This window comes from Chiloscyllium plagiosum, unplaced genomic scaffold (assembly GCF_037043375.1).
Source record: "Chiloscyllium plagiosum isolate Xiang-an unplaced genomic scaffold, Cpla_swu_hap1 HiC_scaffold_7, whole genome shotgun sequence".
Taxonomy (NCBI): domain Eukaryota; kingdom Metazoa; phylum Chordata; class Chondrichthyes; order Orectolobiformes; family Hemiscylliidae; genus Chiloscyllium; species Chiloscyllium plagiosum.
Genome location: NW_028270145.1, coordinates 117358238 through 117380465, shown reverse-complemented (window position 1 = coordinate 117380465; position 22228 = coordinate 117358238). Strand labels below are relative to the sequence as shown.

The 22228-nt window shown below is 46.9% G+C and overlaps 1 protein-coding gene and 1 pseudogene across 1 annotated transcript in view; one reads left to right on the top strand and one right to left on the bottom strand.

The window, feature by feature from the left end:
• The window catches only part of tns1b (tensin 1b), an 816333-nt gene that overhangs the window by 523770 nt on the left and 270335 nt on the right, over nt 1–22228 (bottom strand). The window lies entirely within an intron of this gene.
• The window catches only part of LOC148149684 (uncharacterized), a 95843-nt pseudogene that overhangs the window by 8477 nt on the left and 65138 nt on the right, over nt 1–22228 (top strand).

The following is a 22228-nucleotide window of genomic DNA, read 5'->3' as shown; positions in this document are numbered from 1 at the left end:
ACCTCCCTCCTTCAAGGACAAATGAGTTTTACAATTATTCTTAGCAGTTACATGCTCATCAGCAGGTTATATCATAATTCAAGGCTTTTATTTCTTTTCTGGGGGGCAGGAAGGCAGAGGTGTGTGTATGTATGTGTGTGTCAGTGTGTGTGAGTGAGAGTGTGTGTGTGTGTGTGAATGTGTATGTCTGTGTGTGTATGTGTCTGTGTGTGCGAGTCTGTGTGCGTGTGTATCTATGTGTGTGTGAGTATGTATGTGTGTGCGAGTGTGTGTGTGTGGGTGGGTGTGTATCTGTGCGTGTGTGAGTGTGTAGTGTGTGTTGTGTGTGTATCTATACGTGTATGAGTATATGAGTGTGTGTGTGTGTATCTGTGCATGTGAGAGTGTGAGTGTGAGTGTGTGTATCTGTGTGTAAGCATGTGTATGAGAGAAAGAGAGAGTGTGTGTGTTTGTGTGTGAATGAGTGAGTGAGACACACACACGCAGTCTCTCTCTCTCTCTCTCCCTGCAGCCACCCTCACTTCCCACGCCCAGTTTGATATAGGCCAGGAACACACAGTGAGAAAGACCTGGTGAATATCACAGAATCTTACAACACGGAGGGAGCCATTCAGCTCATTCTGTCCATGCTGCCTCTTTGAAAGTCCTCCACTTTGTCCCTCTTTCTGCTCTTTCCTCTTCAGCCTGGAAACGTTTGGCCACTTATGGCCTTCCCTAATTGTCTGATGGAAAGTTCTGGTTGAATCTGCTTCCTCTGCCCTTTCAGGCAATGCCTCCCAGATCACAACAACTCGCTGAGGAAAGAGAAATCCTCTTCTCTCCTTCAGTCCTTTTATTGATTCTCCTCAATCTGTGTCCCTCTGGTCACTGACCCTCCAGCCCCAGGAACACCTTCTCCTCATTTACTCAACCTAAAACTGTTAATCAGTTAAACACCACCACTCAATCCCGCCCTCACTCTGTCCCCCTGAAGGAGAGCAGTCCCAGCTTCTCCACATCCACTCCCTCACCCTGGGTCCCATTGAGTGGAACCTCTCTATAGCCTCCCAAAGTCCCTGACAACCCTCCGATAGTGTGAGCCTCAGAATTGGGCATAAACATGCTGCCGGAGTCTATGATTGACACGGGGTATAACCATTCCGGAACTCTGTCCCTCTGTTAATAAAACCAAACATTTCAGCTGCTTTGTTCATCGCCTTTAAACACCATCTGTCATCTCCAACGTTCTGTGCACAAACACCCCCAGGTCTCTCTCATTCTGCATCCTATTTGGAATTCCACTCCATACCATTCGGCCCATCGAGTCTGCTCGCCATTTGATCATGGCTGATACGTTTCTCAACTCCCATCCTCCTGCCTTCTCATAGAGTCACAGAGTCACAGAGATGTACAGCACAGAAACAGACCCTTCGGTCCAACCCGTCCATGCCGACCAGATATCCCAACTCTATCTAGTCCCACCTGCCAGCACCCGGCCCATATCCCTCCAAACCCTTCCTATTCATATATCCATCCAAATGCCTCTTAAATGTTGTAATTGTACCAGCCTCCACCACTTCCTCTGGCAGCTCATTCCATACACTCACCATCCTCTGCGTGAAAAAGTTGCCCCTTAGGTCTCTTTTATATCTTTCCCCTCTCACCCTAAACCAATGCCCTCTAGTTCTGGACTCCCCGACCCCAGGGAAAAGACTTTGTCTATTTATCCTATCCATGCCCCTCATAATCTTGTAAACCTCTATAAGGTCACCCCTCAGCCTCCGACGCTCCAGGGAAAACAGCCCCAGCCTGTTCAGCCTCTCCCTGTAGCTCAAATCCTCCAACCCTGGCAACATCCTTGTAAATCTTTTCTGAACCCTTTCAAATTTCACAACATCTCTCCCTATAGGAAGGAGACCAGAATTGCACGCAATATTCCAACAGTGGCCTGACCAATGTCCTGTACAGCCACAACATGACCTCCCAACTCCTGTACTCAATACTCTGACCAATAAAAGAAAGCATATCAAACGCCCTCTTCACTATCCTATCTACCTGCGACTCCACTTTCAAGGAGCTATCCCTGTAACCCATGATCCCCTTCCAAATCAAGACCCTATCTATCTCTGTCTCAAATACACTCAGTGACTTGGCCTTCACAGCCCTCTGCAGCAGTGAGTTCTACACCCTCCGGCTGAAGAAATTCCTCCTCATCTCAGTTCTAAATGGTCATCCCTTCACTCTGAGGCTGTGCCCTCGGGTCCTAGTCTCTCCTACTCGTGAAAACATCTTCTCCATGTCCACTCTATCCGGGTCTATCAGTATTGTGTAAGTTTTAATCAGATTCTCCCTCATCCTTCTAACCTCCATCAGGAACAGACCCAGGGTCTCCTCATATGACAAGCCCTTCATCCCTGGGATCACTCTTGCTAACCTCTTCTGGACCCCCTTCAAAGCCAGCACTTCCTTCCTTAGATATGGGGCCCAAAACTGCTCACAATATTCCAAAAGTGCTCTGACTAGAACCTTAGACATCCTGAGCAGTACATCCTGCTCTTGTATTCCACAGGAGAAAGTGAGGTCTGCAGACGCTGGAGATCAAAGCTGAAACTTTATTGCTGGAACAGCACAGCAGGTCAGGCAGCATCTAGGGAACAGAAGATTCGACGTTTCGGGCACATGCCCTTCTTCAGGAATGAGCAGAGAGTGTTCAGCAGGAGAAGATAAAAGGTAGGGAGGAGGGACTTGGAGGAGGGGCGTTGGAAATGTGATAGGTGGAAAGAGGTCAAGGTGAGGTGCCTCTCCGCCTCCACCCTACTCCGACCTATCACCTTCACCTTGACCTCTGTGACATTCCCTCAATACTGACCCTCCGATAGTGCGGCACTCCCTCAGTATTGACCCTCACACAGTGCGGCACTCCCTCAGTACTGATGCTCTGACAGTGCGGCATTCCCTCAGCATTAACTGTCCGACAGTGCAGCACTCCCTCAGCACTGACCCTCCGAGAGTGCGGCACTCCCTCAGCACTGACCTTCCGACAGTGCAGCACTCCCTCAGCCCAGACCCTCTGACAGTGCAGCACTCCCTCAGCACTGACCCTCCAAGAGTGCGGCACTCCCTCAGCACTGACCCTTCGACAGTGCGGCACTCCCTCAGCACTGACCCTCCGACAGTGCAGCACTCCCTCAGTACTGACCCTCCAACAGTGCAGCACTCCCTCAGCACTGACTCCCCCGACAGTGCGGCACTCCCTCAGCACTGACCCTCCGACAGTGCAGCGCTCCCTCAGCACTGACCCTCTGACAGTGCAGCGCTCCCTCAGCACTGACACTCCGACAGTGTAGTTTCAGATTGGAAGGTTGCTCTGTTGAGAAAGAGTGAGGAACCATATATTTTTTCCATTTCTTGTGTCGGATTTTGATGTAGCTGACAGGGCGGCCATTTGTTGTCCATGATACAACGTGCTTTCTCAGCCAGTTAGGAGTGTCGGTGAGAGTCACCCACATTGCACTGGGTCTGGACTCACATGTAGGCCAGACCAGGTAAAGGATGTCCCTCTCTGTGGGACATTAGTGACCCAGGATAATCAACAGTTTTTAATTTCAGATTTGATTGAATTTATATCTCAAGATCTACTGTGGCACGATTTGAACCCATGTGGTTTAGAATTACCTGTTCAGTGACATTAATGCCTCCTCTGACTTTGATTGGCTTCCTTGATTTTTTTCCAAATTAAAAATATGTCAATCACAGCCTTGACTTTACAGAATGCCCCAGCCTCGACAGCCTTCTGTAGTAAAGGATTCCACAGATTCACTCCCCTCTGAGAGAAGGAATCCCTCCTCATCTCTGTCTTCAATGGGTGACCCTGTACTCTGAGATGGCCCTCGACTCTCCCACATGGGGAAACAATCTCTCCACATCTCCCCTCTTAAGGCCCCTAAGAGTCTTGTATGTTTCAATAAGGTCACCTCTCATTCTTCTGACTCAGACTATTCTGCTTGAATCAAATCCCAAATTTGGAATCAGAGCTCCTGAAAATCTCCCTGAAGAAAGGCCAGGCATTTCAGAGGCTGTCAGCTGTGTGAGTCACCTCAACAGAAAGGGTTTTAGATGTAAACATTTCGTCACGTCGCAGCTGCTGGTCAGACTGGGAGCAGAGGTGACGGAAACCCACACAGTTTTGCAGTAGGGGTCAGGGCTGAGTGAAGGGGGCAGGCTATACTTGCCGACCACAGAGAGTAATGGGATGGATGGACATTCTGAACATACCAGGAGACCACAGACTGTCTGACAGCTTAACCACTGAGAAAACAGACAATGGTCTGATCAAAGGTGAGGATGGGGATTGCAATTGCTGTTCCCTGGAACTTTCCGGATTGTTACAGCACAGAAGGAGACCAATGGGTCTACCAGTTCTCATCCCCAGTACCAATCTCCTGCCCTTTCCCAGACCCCCATTCCTATCCTAATAACCATCCAATGCCCATCTTGAATGCCTCAATGTGTTCCTATCACATTTCCAGGGAGTACATTCCACACCCTAACGAGTCACTCTGTGAGAAAGGTTTCTCTCACATCACCTTCACCTCTTTTGCACATCACTGTAAATCTTGCTCGGCTAAAACCCAGCTAGGATACAATGGTTACAGTCACAAACACTCTCATACTCTCAGTTTACAAAGCTATCTTCATTAGTTGTTTGGTCTTTCCACTTGCTGCCTGTCTGGGATGGCTAATTGACATCTGTGCATGTGTACACAGTTGGAGTGGTCCTGACTGAACATCATTACGCAGGAAGAACACACATGTCTACAGTCTACAGGCAATGCTCAGGATTAACACTGTCCAACACTTCAGACACTGAGAAGCTTTGAATCCCAACGTAGGGATGTCCATCTCTAGTCTGGAGACACAGAGGCCAGAAGACAACATTTACAGATAACCCAGCTAACATCTAGGAATAGTGATATGGGTTTTGCTCGCTATAGGATATTCTGACTTCATGCAGCAATGTTTATATAAGACCAAAAGAAATAGGAGTGGAAGTAAGGCCATTCGGCCCATCGAGTCTACTCCGCTATTCAATCATGGCTGATGAGCATTTCAAGAGAAAATGAGGTCTGCAGATGCTGGAGATCAGAGATGGAAATGTGTTGCTGGAGAAGCGCAGCAGGTCAGGCAGCATCTAGGGAACAGGAGAATCGACACTTCGGGCATTAGCCCTTCTTCAGGAATGCCACTGACCCGCACTCTCCCGATATCCTTTCATTCCTTGCAAGATTAAGAATATAGAGGTAAAAGCAATGACTGCAGATACTGGAAACCAGATTCTGGATTAGTGGTGCTGGAATAGCACAGCAGTTCAGGCAGCATCCGAGGTGATTAAGAATATATATTGTCCTTCGTAAGCTAAACATCTAGGACATAGACAGCATGGTATTGAAGTACCCAATAGACGTTTATTTCAGCTCACTAACATTTACAAATATTTCATTAACTTGCTCTTCTGTGCCTGAGCTTACATTAAACAATTCAGTTATAGAGAGTTGCTCACTTACGTCAATGTGTCATGTTTCAGGTGACCTGGGTTAAGAGGGAGTCTGAAACTCTTATATTCTCAGGTCACATGTTCTAATACACTGATGACATCATTAGCATGTCTTAAAAAATGCTGCCAAGCTCCGCCTCCTAAGGGAGCACTGATTGTGGAACTTTTCTCCAAAGATTAAAAAAAAAACCAAAGACATACTATGCAGCTGTCCATATTTTATTAATTGATTGATTATACAAACAGATTAAAATTTCATTACAGTGCTTGGAAGGGTTTGTCCTTATCTGTGACCACACACCCATCTGGGGAGGTACGTGTCACTCTTTGTTGCCCTTGGTTGACAGCTTGGCTGTTGGGTCACTCAATGCCCATACAAAATCTGAACAGCAGTAGACCATTCGGCCCTCAAACCCTGCTCTGCCATTCAACACGTGTTCATTTAGATAAGGACATTAAAGGCATTTGTATTCAACAGAAAGATATCTCGGAAAGTATATGCCATGGGTGTTGATGGACATTGGCGACAGTGAGGACTGCAGATGCTGGAGATCAGAGTCAAGATTAGAGTGGTGCTGGGAAAGCACAGCAGGTCAGGCAGCATCTGAGGGGCAGGAAAATCGACATTTCAGGTAAAAGCCCTTCATCAGGTTGATGGACATCGAGAGGTGAAGTGAGTTGACAATAATCTGGCAGATGGAGTTTTTTTTCATTCATTCATGGGATGATGGCATCACTGACGAGGCCAGCATTTATTACCCATCCCTAATTACCCAGAGGGCAGTAAAGAGTCAACTCCATTTATGTGGGTCTGGAGTCACATGTAGACCAACCAGGTAAGGAAGGCAGTTTCCTTCCCTAAAGGACATTGGTGAACCAAGTGGGTTTTTCTCATCAACAATGGATTCATGGTCATCATAAGAATCTTAATTCCAGATTTTTAAAATTGCATTCAATTCCACCATCTGCCATAGTTGGATTTGAACCGAGGTCCCCAGAACATTACCGTCATCTCTGGACTAATAGTCCAGCAATCATAAAACTAGATTATCACCTCCCTTACACTCTGGGAAACCTGAATCTCAGTATAATCTAGGAAAATGTGAAATTATTTACTTTAGCAAGAAGAATAAATAAAAAATCAAAGTCTTACTTAAATGGAGAACGACTGCAGAATTCTGAAGTGCAGAGGAATCTAGGAGATCAGGTGTAGGAGTCACAGAAGATGACAGGGACAGCATGTCATCGGGAAAGCTAATGGGATGTTGTCCTTCTTTCTAAGATAGCTTGAATATAAAACGAAGGATGTTGTGTTTCAGTTACACAGGGCAGTGGTGAGACCACATCTTGTACACTGTGTACAGTTTGGGGGAACTTCCCAGGATGTCAATGTTTTGGAGGTGATTCAGAGGAGGTTTATTGGATGGATACCTGCAGAGAGTGGGCTCTTTGATGATGGTAGGTTGGACATACTGAGTTTGTTTTCATTTGAGAAAAACCGAAAGAACTGTGGATCTTGTAAATCAGAAATAAAAAGAGAAACTGCTGGAAAAGCTCAGCAAGTCGGCAGCATCTGTGGAGACAAATCAGAGTTAATGTTTTGGGTCTGATGACCCAAGGATTGTGAGGAAGGGTCACTGGACCCAAAATGTGAACTCTGATTTCTTTCCAAAGATGCTGCCAGACTTGCTGAGCTTTTCCAGCAGTTTCTGATTTCGTTTTCATTTTCACTGCAGCTTAGCAGAGTGAGAGATGACTTGATTGATTTGTATTAGACCCAGGGATCCTGATGAAGGGCTCCGGCCTGAAACGTCAATTCTCCTACTCCTCGGATGCTGCCTGACCTGCTGTGCTTTTCCAGCACCACACTCTCGGCTCTGATCTCCAATATCTGCAGTCCTCACTGTCTCCTTGTATTAGATCTAGAATGGTCCTGACTGTGTGATGCAAAAGCATTTCCACTTGTGGGTCAATCCACAAAACGGAGAGATATTAAAAATGAGGGGCCATCCTTTTGGATCAGAGATATGGAGAAATCTTTTGCTCTCTGAGGGTTGTGTTCAGGACTTACGATCACTGCCTCAGACAGCAGGAGAGGAAGAGTCATTGAATATTCTAAACATGCAGCTGGATAGGTACTTCCTTTTTTTCATTATTCATTAATTTTAACAGAGATTCAGTGAGACAGGAAATGAAAGGTGATCAGAGATAGACTGGAATGGGAAATTCAAAACACAAAACAGATCAGTCACTTTCTTGCAGAACACAAAGCAATTTCACACCCCTCACTGTAACATATAGATATACCCCACACCCCTCACTGTAACATATAGATATACCCCACACCCCTCACTGTAACATATAGATATACCCCACACCCCTCACTGTAACACATAGATATACCCCACACCCCTCACTGTAACATATAGATATACCCCACACCCCTCACTGTAACATATAGATATACCCCACACCCCTCACTGTAACATATAGATATACCCCACACCCCTCACTGTAACACTCTGATATACCCCACACCCCTCATTGTAACATATAGATATACCCCACACCCCTCACTGTAACATATAGATATACCCCACACCCCTCACTGTAACATATAGATATACCCCACACCCCTCACTGTAACACTCTGATATACCCCACATCCCTCACTGTAACACATAGATATACCCCACACCCCTCACTGTAACACATAGATATACCCCACACCCCTCACTGTAACACTCTAATATATCCCACACCCCTCATTGTAACACATAGATATACCCCACACCCCTCACTGTAACACATAGATATACCCCACACCCCTCACTGTAACACTCTAATATATCCCACACCCCTCACTGTAACATATAGATATACCCCACACCCCTCACTGTAACATATAGATATACCACACACCTCTCACTGTAACACATAGATATACCCCACATCCCTCACTGTAACATATAGATATACCCCATACCCCTCACTGTAACATATAGATATACCACACACCTCTCACTGTAACACATAGATATACCTCACACCCCTCACTGTAACATATAGATATACCCCATAGCCCTCACTGTAACACACTGATATACCACACATCCCTCACTATAACACTCTGATATATCCCACACCCCTCACTGTAACACTCTGATATACCCCACACCCCTCATTGTAACACTCTGATATACCCCACACCCCTCATTGTAACACTCTGATATATCCCACATCCCTCACTATAACACTCTGATATATCCCACACCCCTCACTGTAACACTCTGATATACCCCACAACCCTCACTGTAACACACAGATATACCTCACACCCCTCACTGTAACACATAGATATACCCCACACCCCTCACTGTAACACATAGATATACCCCACACCCCTCACTGTAACACACTGATATACCACACATCCCTCACTGTAACACATAGATATACCTCACACCCCTCACTGTAACACTCTGATATACCCCACATCACTCACTGTAACATATAGATATACCTCACACCCCTCACTGTAACACATAGATATACCCCACACCCCTCACTGTAACACTCTGATATACCCCACATCCCTCACTGTAACACATAGAAATACCCCACACCCCTCACTGTAACACATAGATATACCACACACCACTCACTATAACACTCTGATATATCCCACACCCCTCACTGTAACACATAGAAATACCCCACACCCCTCGCTGTAACACTCTGATATATCCCACACCCTTCACTGTAACACACAGATATATCCCACACCCCTCAATGTAACACACAGATATACCCAATACCCCTCATTGTAACACATAGATATACCCCACACCCCTCACTGTAACACACAGATATACCACACACCCCTCACTGTAACACAAAAGATATACCACACACCACTCATTGTAACACTCTGATATATCCCACACCCCTCACTAACATTCTGATATACCCCACACCCCTCACTATAACACTCTAATATATCCCACACCCCTCGCTGTAACACACAGATATACCACACACCACTCACTATAACACTCTGATATATCCCACACCCCTCACTGTAACACTCTGATATACCCCACACCCCGCACTGTAGCACACTGATATATTCCACACCCCTCACTGTAACACTCTGATATACCCTACACCCCTCAATGTAACACACTGATATACCGCACTGCCCTCATGTAACACTCTGATATACTCCACACCCCTCACTGTAACACACTGATATACCCTACACCCCTCAATGTAACACACTGATATACCGCACTGCCCTCATGTAACACTCTGATATACTCCACACCCCTCACTGTAACACTCGGATATACCCCACACTCCTCACTGTAACACTCGGATACACCCCACACCCCTCATTGTAACACGCTGATATACCCCACATCCCTCACTGTAACACATAGATATACCTCACACCCCTCACTGTAACACATAGATATACCCCACACCCCTCACTGTAACACTCTGATATACCCCACATCCCTCACTGTAACACATAGAAATACCCCACACCCCTCACTGTAACACATAGATATACCACACACCACTCACTATAACACTCTGATATATCCCATACCCCTCACTGTAACACATAGAAATACCCCACACCCCTCGCTGTAACACTCTGATATATCCCACACCCTTCACTGTAACACACAGATATATCCCACACCCCTCAATGTAACACACAGATATACCCAATACCCCTCATTGTAACACATAGATATACCCCACACCCCTCACTGTAACACACAGATATACCACACACCCCTCACTGTAACACAAAGATATACCACACACCACTCATTGTAACACTCTGATATATCCCACACCCCTCACTAACATTCTGATATACCCCACACCCCTCACTATAACACTCTAATATATCCCACACCCCTCGCTGTAACACACAGATATACCGCACACCACTCACTATAACACTCTGATATATCCCACACCTCTCACTAACACTCTGATATACCCCACACCCCTCACTATAACACTCTGATATATCCCACACCCCTCACTGTAACACTCTGATATACCCCACACCCCTCAATGTAACACACTGATATACCGCACTCCCCTCATGTAACACTCTGATATACTCCATACCCCTCACTGTAACACTCGGATATACCCCACACTCCTCACTGTAACACTCGGATACACCCCACACCCCTCATTGTAACACTCTGATATACCCCACACGCCTCACTGTAACACTCTGGTATACCCCAGTCCCCTCATGTAACACTCTGATATACCCCACTCCCCTCATGTAACACACAGATATACCCTACAACCCTCACTGTAACACTCTGATATACCCCACTCCCCTCACTGTATCACTCTAATATACCCCACTCCCCTCACTGAAACACTCTGATATACCCCACACTGTAACACTCTGATATACCCCACTCCCCTCATGTAACACCCAGATATACCCTACATTCCTCACTGTAACACTCTGATATACCCCATTCCCCTCACTGTATCACTCTGATATACCCCACTCCCCTCACTGTAACACTCTGATATACCCCACACTGTAACATTCTGATATACCCTACACCCCTCACTGTAACACTCTGATAAACCTCCCACTCCTCACTGTAACACTCTGATAAACCTCCCACCCGTCACTGTGACACTCTGATAAACCTCCCACCCCTCATTGTAACACTCTGATAAACCTCCCACTCCTCACTGTAACACTCTGATAAACCTCCCACCCGTCACTGTGACAATCTGATAAACCTTCCAACCCTCACTGTAACACTCTGATAAACCTCCCACCCGTCACTGTGACACTCTGATAAACCTCCCACCCGTCACTGTGACACTCTGATAAACCTCCCACTCCTCACTGTAACACTCTGATAAACCTCCCACCCATCACTGTGACACTCTGATAAACCTCCCACCCATCACTGTGACACTCTGATAAACCTCCCACCCGTCACTGTGACACTCTGATAAACCTCCCACTCCTCACTGTAACACTCTGATAAACCTCCCACCCGTCACTGTGACACTCTGATAAACCTCCAATCCCTCACTGTGACACTCTGATAAACCTCCCACTCCCCACTGTGACACTCTGATAAACCTCCCACTCCTCACTGTGACACTCTGATAAACCTCCCACTCCTCACTGTAACACTCTGATAAACCTCCCACCCGTCACTGTGACACTCTGATAAACCTCCCACTCCTCACTGTAACACTCTGATAAACCTCCAATCCCTCACTGTGACACTCTGATAAACCTCCCACTCCTCACTGTAACACTCTGATAAACCTCCCACCCGTCACTGTGACACTCTGATAAACCTCCCACTCCCCACTGTAACACTCTGATAAACCTCCCACCCGTCACTGTAACACTCTGATAAACCTCCCACTCCTCACTGTAACACTCTGATAAACCTCCCACCCGTCACTGTGACACTCTGATAAACCTCCCACTCCTCACTGTAACACTCTGATAAACCTCCAATCCCTCACTGTGACACTCTGATAAACCTCCCACTCCTCACTGTAACACTCTGATAAACCTCCCACTCCTCACTGTGACACTCTGATAAACCTCCCACTCCCCACTGTAACACTCTGATAAACCTCCCACTCGTCACTGTGACACTCTGATAAACCTCCCACTCCCCACTGTAACACTCTGATAAACCTCCCACCCGTCACTGTAACACTCTGATAAACCTCCCACTCCTCACTGTAACACTCTGATAAACCTTCCACCCGTCACTGTGACACTCTGATAAACCTCCCACTCCTCACTGTAACATCCTGATAAACCTCCCACTGCTCACTGTAACATTCTGATAAACCTCCCACTCCTCACTGTAACACTCTGATAAACCTCCCACTCCTCACTGTGACACTCTGATAAACCTCCCACTCCTCACTGTAACACTCTGATAAACCTCCCACTCCTCACTTTAACACTCTGATAAACCTCCCACCCATCACTGTAACACTCTGATAAACCTCCCATCCCTCACTGTAACACTCTGATAAACCTCCCACCCGTCACTGTGACACTCTGATAAACCTCCCACTCCTCACTGTAACACTCTGATAAACCTCCCACCCGTCACTGTGACACTCTGATAAACCTCCCACTCCTCACTGTAACACTCTGATAAACCTCCCACCCGTCACTGTGACACTCTGATAAACCTCCCACTCCTCACTGTAACACTCTGATAAACCTCCCACTCCTCATTGTGACACTCTGATAAACCTCCCACTCCTCACTGTAACACCCTGATAAACCTCCCACTCCTCATTGTAACACTCTGATAAACCTCCCACTCCCCACTGTGACACTCTGATAAACCTCCCACTCCTCACTGTAACACTCTGATAAACCTCCCACTCCTCACTGTAACACTCTGATAAACCTCCCACTCCTCACTGTAACACTCTGATAAACCTCCCACCCGTCACTGTGACACTCTGATAAACCTCCCACTCCTCACTGTAACACTCTGATAAACCTCCCACTCCTCACTGTAACACTCTGATAAACCTCCCACTCCTCACTGTAACACTCTGATAAACCTCCCACTCCTCACTGTAACACTCTGATAAACCTCCCACTCCTCACTGTAACACTCTGATAAACCTCCCACTCCTCACTGTAACACTCTGATAAACCTCCCACTCCTCACTGTGACACTCTGATAAACCTCCCACCCGTCACTGTGACACTCTGATAAACCTCCCACTCCTCACTGTGACACTCTGATAAACCTCCCACTCCTCACTGTAACACTCTGATAAACCTCCCACCCGTCACTGTGACACTCTGATAAACCTCCCACCCGTCACTGTGACACTCTGATAAACCTCCAATCCCTCACTGTAACACTCTGATAAACCTCCCATCCCTCACTGTAACACTCTGATAAACCTCCCACTCCTCACTGTGACACTCTGATAAACCTCCCACTCCCCACTGTAACACTCTGATAAACCTCCCACTCCTCACTGTGACACTCTGATAAACCTCCCACCCCTCACTGTAACACTCTGATAAACCTCCCACTCCTCACTGTGACACTCTGATAAACCTCCCACCCCTCACTGTAACACTCTGATAAACCTCCCACTCCTCACTGTGACACTCTGATAAACCTCCCACCCCTCATTGTAACACTCTGATAAACCTCCCACTCCTCACTGTAACACTCTGATAAACCTCCCACTCCTCACTGTGACACTCTGATAAACCTCCCATCCCTCACTGTAACACTCTGATAAACCTCCCACCCGTCACTGTGACACTCTGATAAACCTCCCACTCCTCACTGTAACACTCTGATAAACCTCCCACTCCTCACTGTGACACTCTGATAAACCTCCCACTCCCCACTGTAACACTCTGATAAACCTCCCACTCGTCACTGTGACACTCTGATAAACCTCCCACTCCTCACTGTAACACTCTGATAAACCTTCCACCCGTCACTGTGACACTCTGATAAACCTCCCACTCCTCACTGTAACATCCTGATAAACCTCCCACTGCTCACTGTAACATTCTGATAAACCTCCCACTCCTCACTGTAACACTCTGATAAACCTCCCACTCCTCACTGTGACACTCTGATAAACCTCCCACTCCTCACTGTAACACTCTGATAAACCTCCCACTCCTCACTTTAACACTCTGATAAACCTCCCACCCATCACTGTAACACTCTGATAAACCTCCCATCCCTCACTGTAACACTCTGATAAACCTCCCACCCGTCACTGTGACACTCTGATAAACCTCCCACTCCTCACTGTAACACTCTGATAAACCTCCCACCCGTCACTGTGACACTCTGATAAACCTCCCACTCCTCACTGTAACACTCTGATAAACCTCCCACCCGTCACTGTGACACTCTGATAAACCTCCCACTCCTCACTGTAACACTCTGATAAACCTCCCACTCCTCATTGTGACACTCTGATAAACCTCCCACTCCTCACTGTAACACCCTGATAAACCTCCCACTCCTCATTGTAACACTCTGATAAACCTCCCACTCCCCACTGTGACACTCTGATAAACCTCCCACTCCTCACTGTAACACTCTGATAAACCTCCCACTCCTCACTGTAACACTCTGATAAACCTCCCACTCCTCACTGTAACACTCTGATAAACCTCCCACCCGTCACTGTGACACTCTGATAAACCTCCCACTCCTCACTGTAACACTCTGATAAACCTCCCACTCCTCACTGTAACACTCTGATAAACCTCCCACTCCTCACTGTAACACTCTGATAAACCTCCCACTCCTCACTGTAACACTCTGATAAACCTCCCACTCCTCACTGTAACACTCTGATAAACCTCCCACTCCTCACTGTAACACTCTGATAAACCTCCCACTCCTCACTGTGACACTCTGATAAACCTCCCACCCGTCACTGTGACACTCTGATAAACCTCCCACTCCTCACTGTGACACTCTGATAAACCTCCCACTCCTCACTGTAACACTCTGATAAACCTCCCACCCGTCACTGTGACACTCTGATAAACCTCCCACCCGTCACTGTGACACTCTGATAAACCTCCAATCCCTCACTGTAACACTCTGATAAACCTCCCATCCCTCACTGTAACACTCTGATAAACCTCCCACTCCTCACTGTGACACTCTGATAAACCTCCCACTCCCCACTGTAACACTCTGATAAACCTCCCACTCCTCACTGTGACACTCTGATAAACCTCCCACCCCTCACTGTAACACTCTGATAAACCTCCCACTCCTCACTGTGACACTCTGATAAACCTCCCACCCCTCACTGTAACACTCTGATAAACCTCCCACTCCTCACTGTGACACTCTGATAAACCTCCCACCCCTCATTGTAACACTCTGATAAACCTCCCACTCCTCACTGTAACACTCTGATAAACCTCCCACTCCTCACTGTGACACTCTGATAAACCTCCCACCCCTCACTGTGACACTCTGATAAACCTCCCACTCCCCACTGTAACACTCTGATAAACCTCCCACTCCCCACTGTAACACTCTGATAAACCTCCCACTCCTCACTGTAACACTCTGATAAACCTCCCACCCATCACTGTAACACTCTGATAAACCTCCCACCCGTCACTGTGACACTCTGATAAACCTCCCACTCCTCACTGTAACACTCTGATAAACCTCCCACCCCTCATTGTAACACTCTGATAAACCTCCCACTCCTCACTGTAACACTCTGATAAACCTCCCACCCCTCATTGTAACACTCTGATAAACCTCCCACGCCTCACTGTGACACTCTGATAAACCTCCCACTCCTCACTGTAACACTCTGATAAACCTCCCACCCGTCACTGTGACACTCTGATAAACCTCCCACGCCTCACTGTGACACTCTGATAAACCTCCCACCCGTCACTGTGACACTCTGATAAACCTCCCACTCCTCACTGTAACACTCTGATAAACCTCCCACTCCTCACTGTAACACTCTGATAAACCTCCCACCCGTCACTGTGACACTCTGATAAACCTCCCACTCCTCACTGTGACACTCTGATAAACCTCCCACTCCTCACTGTAACACTCTGATAAACCTCCCACTCCTCACTGTAACACTCTGATAAACCTCCCACTCCTCACTGTAACACTCTGATAAACCTCCCACTCCTCACTGTAACACTCTGATAAACCTCCCACTCCTCACTGTGACACTCTGATAAACCTCCCACTCCTCATTGTAACACTCTGATAAACCTCCCACTCCCCACTGTGACACTCTGATAAACCTCCCACCCGTCACTGTGACACTCTGATAAACCTCCCACTCCTCACTGTAACACTCTGATAAACCTCCCACTCCTCACTGTAACACTCTGATAAACCTCCCACTCCTCATTGTAACACTCTGATAAACCTCCCACTCCCCACTGTGACACTCTATAAACCTCCCACCCGTCACTGTGACACTCTGATAAACCTCCCACTCCTCACTGTAACACTCTGATAAACCTCCCACTCCTCACTGTAACACTCTGATAAACCTCCCACTCCTCACTGTAACGCTCTGATAAACCTCCCACCCGTCACTGTAACACTCTGATAAACCTCCTACTCCCCACTGTAACACTCTGATAAACCTCCCACTCCTCACTGTAACACTCTGATAAACCTCCCACTCCTCACTGTAACACTCTGATAAACCTCCCACTCCTCACTGTAACACTCTGATAAACCTCCCACTCCTCATTGTAACACTCTGATAAACCTCCCACTCCTCACTGTAACACTCTGATAAACCTCCCACCCGTCACTGTGACACTCTGATAAACCTCCCACTCCTCACTGTGACACTCTGATAAACCTCCCACTCCTCACTGTAACACTCTGATAAACCTCCCACCCGTCACTGTGACACTCTGATAAACCTCCCACCCGTCACTGTGACACTCTGATAAACCTCCCATCCCTCACTGTGACACTCTGATAAACCTCCCACTCCTCACTGTGACACTCTGATAAACCTCCCACCCCTCATTGTAACACTCTGATAAACCTCCCACTCCTCACTGTAACACTCTGATAAACCTCCCACCCATCACTGTGACACTCTGATAAACCTCCCACCCCTCATTGTAACACTCTGATAAACCTCCCACCCGTCACTGTGACACTCTGATAAACCTCCCACTCCCCACTGTAACACTCTGATAAACCTCCCACTCCCCACTGTGACACTCTGATAAACCTCCCACTCCTCACTGTGACACTCTGATAAACCTCCCACCCATCACTGTAACACTCTGATAAACCTCCCACCCGTCACTGTGACACTCTGATAAACCTCCCACCCCTCATTGTAACACTCTGATAAACCTCCCACTCCTCACTGTAACACTCTGATAAACCTCCCACCCCTCACTGTGACACTCTGATAAACCTCCCACTCCTCACTGTAACACTCTGATAAACCTCCCACCCATCACTGTGACACTCTGATAAACCTCCCACTCCTCACTGTGACACTCTGATAAACCTCCCACCCGTCACTGTGACACTCTGATAAACCTCCCACTCCTCACTGTAACACTCTGATAAACCTCCCACCCCTCATTGTAACACTCTGATAAACCTCCCACTCCTCACTGTAACACTCTGATAAACCTCCCACCCCTCATTGTAACACTCTGATAAACCTCCCACTCCTCACTGTAACACTCTGATAAACCTCCCACTCCTCACTGTAACACTCTGATAAACCTCCCACTCCTCACTGTGACACTCTGATAAACCTCCCACGCCTCACTGTGACACTCTGATAAACCTCCCACTCCTCACTGTAACACTCTGATAAACCTCCCACCCGTCACTGTGACACTCTGATAGACCTCCCACGCCTCACTGTGACACTCTGATAAACCTCCCACCCGTCACTGTGACACTCTGATAAACCTCCCACTCCTCACTGTAACACTCTGATAAACCTCCCACCCGTCACTGTGACACTCTGATAAACCTCCCACTCCTCACTGTGACACTCTGATAAACCGCCCATCCCTCATTGTAACACTCTGATAAACCTCCCACTCCTCACTGTAACACTCTGATAAACCTCCCACTCCTCACTGTAACACTCTGATAAACCTCCCACCCGTCACTGTAACACTCTGATAAACCTCCCACTCCTCACTGTGACACTCTGATAAACCTCCCACCCCTCACTGTAACACTCTGATAAACCTCCCACTCCTCACTGTGACACTCTGATAAACCTCCCACCCCTCATTGTAACACTCTGATAAACCTCCCACTCCTCACTGTAACACTCTGATAAACCTCCCACTCCTCACTGTGACACTCTGATAAACCTCCCACCCCTCACTGTGACACTCTGATAAACCTCCCACTCCCCACTGTAACACTCTGAAAAACCTCCCACTCCCCACTGTAACACTCTGATAAACCTCCCACTCCTCACTGTAACACTCTGATAAACCTCCCACCCATCACTGTAACACTCTGATAAACCTCCCACCCGTCACTGTGACACTCTGATAAACCTCCCACTCCTCACTGTAACACTCTGATAAACCTCCCACCCCTCATTGTAACACTCTGATAAACCTCCCACTCCTCACTGTAACACTCTGATAAACCTCCCACGCCTCACTGTGACACTCTGATAAACCTCCCACTCCTCACTGTAACACTCTGATAAACCTCCCACCCGTCACTGTGACACTCTGATAAACCTCCCACGCCTCACTGTGACACTCTGATAAACCTCCCACCCGTCACTGTGACACTCTGATAAACCTCCCACTCCTCACTGTAACACTCTGATAAACCTCCCACCCGTCACTGTGACACTCTGATAAACCTCCCACTCCTCACTGTGACACTCTGATAAACCTCCCACTCCTCACTGTAACACTCTGATAAACCTCCCACTCCTCACTGTAACACTCTGATAAACCTCCCACTCCTCACTGTAACACTCTGATAAACCTCCCACTCCTCACTGTAACACTCTGATAAACCTCCCACTCCTCATTGTAACACTCTGATAAACCTCCCACTCCCCACTGTGACACTCTGATAAACCTCCCACCCGTCACTGTGACACTCTGATAAACCTCCCACTCCTCACTGTAACACTCTGATAAACCTCCCACTCCTCACTGTAACACTCTGATAAACCTCCCACTCCTCATTGTAACACTCTGATAAACCTCCCACTCCCCACTGTGACACTCTATAAACCTCCCACCCGTCACTGTGACACTCTGATAAACCTCCCACTCCTCACTGTAACACTCTGATAAACCTCCCACTCCTCACTGTAACACTCTGATAAACCTCCCACTCCTCACTGTAACGCTCTGATAAACCTCCCACCCGTCACTGTAACACTCTGATAAACCTCCTACTCCCCACTGTAACGCTCTGATAAACCTCCCACTCCTCACTGTGACACTCTGATAAACCTCCCACTCCTCATTGTAACACTCTGATAAACCTCCCACCCGTCACTGTGACACTCTGATAAACCTCCCACTCCCCACTGTAACACTCTGATAAACCTCCCACTCCTCACTGTGACACTCTGATAAACCTCCCACCCCTCATTGTAACACTCTGATAAACCTCCCACTCCTCACTGTAACACTCTGATAAACCTCCCACCCCTCACTGTGACACTCTGATAAACCTCCCACTCCTCACTGTAACACTCTGATAAACCTCCCACCCATCACTGTAACACTCTGATAAACCTCCCACCCGTCACTGTGACACTCTGATAAACCTCCCACTCCTCACTGTAACACTCTGATAAACCTCCCATCCCTCATTGTAACACTCTGATAAACCTCCCACCCCTCACTGTGACACTCTGATAAACCTCCCACTCCTCACTGTAACACTCTGATAAACCTCCCACCCGTCACTGTGACACTCTGATAAACCTCCCATCCCTCATTGTAACACTCTGATAAACCTCCCACTTCTCACTGTAACACTCTGATAAACCTCCCACCCCTCACTGTAACACTCTGATAAACCTCCCACTCTTCACTGTAACACTCTGATAAACCTCCCACTCCTCATTGTAACACTCTGATAAACCTCCCACTCCTCACTGTGACACTCTGATAAACCTCCCACTCCTCACTGTAACACTCTGATAAACCTCCCACCCGTCACTGTGACACTCTGATAAACCTCCCATCCCTCATTGTAACACTCTGATAAACCTCCCACTCCTCATTGTAACACTCTGATAAACCTCCCACTCCTCACTGTGACACTCTGATAAACCTCCCACTCCTCACTGTAACACTCTGATAAACCTCCCACTCCTCACTGTGACACTCTGATAAACCTCCCACCCCTCACTGGAATAGATTCTGCCTCTGTCCCTCTGCTTTCCTTCACATAGTTTTGCAGCACAGGTCAATGCAGCTTCCAGCTGTGCCCCAAGCCAGCACACCAAGCTCCACACCACATGGTTTGACATTTACAGACTGCCCCTATATGGCTATGTTCCACAGTCTAACACCAAGCCAAAATCCCAAAACAACATCCGTCACTTTGCTGTTATTTTTTTCCAAATTCCTTGTGGTAATTAACTCTCCACATTCTTAATGTCGCAGATACTAAAATACACTCGGGGCTCCCTTTCTGCACTGCATGCACTCAGCCCTGTTTTACCCCAGAATATACAGAGTGGCTGCGAAACTCTACAATGTACACCAGGGTTAATATTCTTTACAATATTTACATAGATGGCTGTTCTCTACAATATACACAGGAGTTGTTTGCCCAATCATATTTATAGGTGCTGCTATTCTCCAGAAGGTACACAGAAATTCTTTATAATATACACAGGAACTGCTGTAATTTGCAATTTCATCGGTGCTGCTGTTTGCTATAATAAAAATAGGGGCTGTTATATTCTATAATACAGATTGGGACAGCAAATCTCTATAATATACACAGGGACTGCTATTCGCATAGCACACACAGAGACTGCTATTCCCTCTGACAGAGATAGGGACTGCTATTCTTTATTGTACAGCCAGGGGTTGCTATTCTCCGTAATATTCATGGGGACTGCTATTCTCTATAATACACACAGGAACTGCTATACTCTGCAATACATACAGGGACTACTACTCTCTATAATATACACAGGGACTGCTGTTCTCTATAATATACACAGGGACTGCTATTCTCTATAATATACACAGGGACTGCTCTTCTCTATAATATACACAGGGACTGCTGTTCTCTATAATACACACAGGGACTGCTATTCTCTATAATATACACAGGGACTGCTATTCTCTATAATATACAGAGGGACTGCTGTTCTCTATAATATACACAGGGACTGCTATTCTCTATAATATACAGAGGGACTGCTGTTCTCTATAATACACACAGGGACTGCTATTCTCTATAATAAACACAGGGACTGCTATTCTCTATAATACACACAGGGACTGCAGTTCTCTGTAATATACACAGGGATTGCTATTCTCTATAATACACACAGGGACTGCTGTTCTCTATAATACACACAAGGACTGCTGTTCTCTATAATATACACAAGGGGCTGCTGTTATCTATAATATACACAGGGACTGCTATTCTCTATAATACACACAGGGACTGCTGTTCTCTATAATATAAACAGGGATTGCTATTCTCTATAATACACACAGGGACTGCTGTCCTCTATAATATACACAAGGGGCTGCTGTCCTCTATAATATACACAGGGACTGCTGTCCTCTATAATATACACAAGGGGCTGCTGTCCTCTATAATATACACAAGGGGCTGCTGTCCTCTATAATACACACAGGGACTGCTGTCCTCTATAATACACACAGGGACTGCTGTCCTCTATAATACTGCCATCATGTGGGGGTGCTGGTGTTGGACTGGGATGTACAAAGTTAAACATCACTCAACACTAGATTATAGTCGAACCGGTTTATTTGGAAGCATCAGCTTTGGGAGCGCTGCTCCTTTGTCAGGTAGCTAGTGGGGTGAGATCATAGGACACAGGATTTATAGCAAATTATCATTATGTCAAAGACTGATCCAATATATTGAA